Source organism: Oryctolagus cuniculus, chromosome 1 (genome assembly GCF_964237555.1).
Source record: "Oryctolagus cuniculus chromosome 1, mOryCun1.1, whole genome shotgun sequence".
Lineage (NCBI taxonomy): Eukaryota > Metazoa > Chordata > Mammalia > Lagomorpha > Leporidae > Oryctolagus > Oryctolagus cuniculus.
In genome coordinates this window covers 186,481,941-186,485,578 of record NC_091432.1, presented here as the reverse complement: position 1 = coordinate 186,485,578, position 3,638 = coordinate 186,481,941, and positions in this window count along the sequence as shown.

The following is a 3,638-nucleotide window of genomic DNA, read 5'->3' as shown; positions in this document are numbered from 1 at the left end:
GTTTTTCAAAACCATTTACTGAAAGTTTTACAGAGAAATACTGTGATACACATGCTGTTAGTATCTAGTATTAATTCACAAAGAGCCGCAGCCAAAACATTAATTTTAGTGTGCTGATGTATAATTGACTGGGGAACATTTATTGAATGTTGGCTAAATGGAATTAATACAAGGAAGGAGTGGGTTGAGACAGTACCTACCCGTAAAGGAAATAACGGATTCCCTGACATTGCTGGAGAGAAGTGATATTAAATGAATGGTAAGAGCAATGTAGGTAATTAATAATCATCTCTTCCCTATAACAGTAAGTTTTTCCAACTTCTCAATAGATTGCTCATTGTTAACTCAAAAGCTATCTCAAGCTCAGTCTGTTCAAAAAATAACACCATTCAATCTACTTTACCCCCAAGAAATGTGTTCCTTTTCCTGGAATCTTTGTGTTGCTTAATAGTATCACCAACTACTCTGATTCCTAAGTTAGAAAAATTTGTGATGACCTTAAAGTCTTAGAACAGAGATGGAAGACCATGGGAGAAAACATAGCATTTGAGGATGTAGCCCGGAGGATGCATTGGTGGCAATTCTCTACATAGTACCTATTGCTACATTGCCTACTTCCTAGTTGCCAGGTAACTGGTTGTTACATGATAATCAGCATTGTTTTATACAGAGCTAAGTCACTGGCCAGTAGGGGGCATTTATATATGCCATTGAGATATATATATATATATATATATATATATATATATATATAAACTTTATCTCCACATTTCTTCTAAATGTATGACATGCAAATATATGTGTATATAATATGCTGGAGCAAACAACATCAAAAAATTCTACCCAGCTACATACACATTTTCTACTCTATGGAGGATGAAGCAGGAGAATAACATTATTTTCATTTTTATGAAGCCATGTGTAGGGTCAGTGGACTAATAAATGAAATCTGAATTATTCATCAGTTGGTATGCCATTCAAATCTTAAAATCAATGCTGATAGAGTAGGAGAAATGCTTCAACTCTTACCAAACCAATATAATTGTCTTCTTCCTTTCTTTCCTTCATTTTTAACCATTTACTGTCATTTGAGAATTTGGAATCTGGGCAAATTTCTACACACTGCCCCTAATAATCATAACACACATCAATGAGTTACGATCCTGAGGATGGGAGGCTTTTCTGAAGGAGTATTTCACACAGAGTATAATCTCACAGAAGTAACCCCAGATTTTTGATTCAATTAGTTGATTTAGGCGAAGACTAACAAGATTTTCTAAGTACCTGTGAATTCTTGAAATCTCTCAGGAAGACCAGACCAGAGTAGAACTACATTCATGCATACTTTTGGCAAAAAAAATTATTTATTTACTGCTGTTTCTTGTTTTTAATACTAATCTACATGGGGCTGGCACTGTGGCATACAGGGTTAGTCCTCCGCCTGTGGTGCCGCATCCCATGTGGGTGCCGGTTCTAGTCCCAGCTACCTCTCTTCCAATCCAGCTCTCTGCTGTGGCCTAGGAAAGCAGTAGAAGATGGCCCAAGTCCTTGGGGCCCTGCACCCGCATGGAAGACCTGGAAGAAGCACCTGGCTCCTGGCTTCAGATTTGGATCGGCATAGCTCCAGCCATTGAGGCTATTTGGGGAGTGAACCAATGGATGGAAGACCTTTCTCTCTGTCTCTCCCTCTCACTGTCACTCTACCTCTCAAATAAATAAAATCTTTAAAAAACTAATCTATATGAATAAATGGAATTCTTTATAAAGGGTAATTAATTTTTCCATTTGAAATGATTTATACTTCTGCCTTTATAGATACCTTTCTCTGTCTTTGGGCTTTAGATAAATATTCTGTAGCAAATGTTCAGTATTTGCAAAGCGGTTTTCTCTATTCATATTGCATTAAAATATGCCAAATTAAAAAGTATATATTCATGATACTGGAAAGATTCATGCTTCAGCAATTGAAATGCTATTTTTCTTGTTAACTTTGAAAAAGCTTGCTTTTAGAAAAAAAAAAGCTTACTACAAAAGAAAAACTTCTTATTTGAGGAATTATTGAAACTATAAGTAGAAAAGGGAGAGATTCCTCACTACTCATTCATTGTATATTGTGGGCTTATGTTAACAATCATACCTGGTACTAATGATGATAATTGGGTTTATGTCAAATTCTAGGTGCTATAGTGTTTATGTCATATACTAGGTGCTAGGTAGTGTTTCAGGAATTTTGTATCTATTACACCTAAATTTCAAAGACAATGTGACAAATTACATTATAAAACTTATTATAGGACCGGCACCATGGCATAGTGGGTAAAACCACCATCTGCAGTGCTGGTATCCCATATGGGTGCCGGTTTGAGTCCTGACTGCTCCACTTCCGATCCAGCTCTCTGCTGTGGCCTGGGAAAGCAGTAGAAGATGGCCCAAGTCCTTGGACCCCTGCACCCACATGGGAAACCCAGAAGAATCTCCTGGCTCCAGGCTTCAGTTAGGCCCAGCTCCAGCCATTTTCAGCAATCTGGGGAGTGAACCATCAGATGCAAGACCTCTCTCTCTCTCTCTCTCTCTCTCTCTCTCTCTCTCTCTGCCTCTGCTTCTGTCTCTCTATAACTCTGCATTTCAAATAAACAAATCTTTTTTAAAACTGCAAAAACATATTATAAGTCCTCTCTTACATGAGGTGTCTGAGGCGCCTGAAGTGCAGAGAGGTTGAGTAGTTCGCCAGGGTCACACAGCTACTAAGTGTTAGCAGTCAGATTTGAAACCAGTCTGGCTGCAGAGCTTTCACTAAAGTCACTGCCTCTTCATGCCTGTGCTGGGCCATGTTCTGTCAATCACACACTGATAGAGTTATTTCCTTTCCAATTAAAAAACCTTAATGTCTGTTTTGAGAAATCTTCAGCATCTACAGTGGAATGCTTTACATTATGCTGTGTCCTTTGAATCTGAGGATGATCCATATGCATATGAAAGGCATGTTGTGTAATTTTCAAAAACCCAAGGTATGTATTCATTGGGCTTATGACCTGGGACTTCATAGTTTTGAAAATTCCCCAGCTCTGTAATTAACACACATTTTGGGGGAAGCCATTGTAACGCATAAGCTATACTTTGGAAATTTATATTCATTAAATAAAAGTATAAAAAAAAAAAGAGAAAATTCCCCAGCAGGCTTGGATGCAGTTACTCTTCAGATAAATCTCTGGAAACAAGGACTTGATAATAAATCTACAGAAGACTATGCCAATATCTACATAACAACATGTAATAACATGTAAGGTTTTGGCAAAAAGCCAAGTGGCACAGACGTGTGCGGGTGGTAATTGGTTCAATTGGAACTACCTATAAAATGTTTCATCACACTGTTGGTTCCAAAGCAGTGTATCTTGTCCCTGCAGGACAGCAGCATAGATGCCAATTTTTCTAGAAGCAGAGCTCAGTCACCAGGATGTAGCTGTGTTCACAATGGGCAACCAGGAGATAATGGAGTAGTAACAACCAACACAGAGTTAGCACTTGCACATGAGCACAGGTGATATTCCAGGTGTATTGACTTTCTCAATTCTCTCCTCCACCCTGAGAGCCAGATTCCTTTTCACATCCTTTCTTTTTCTCAATAGTATACAAAAAAC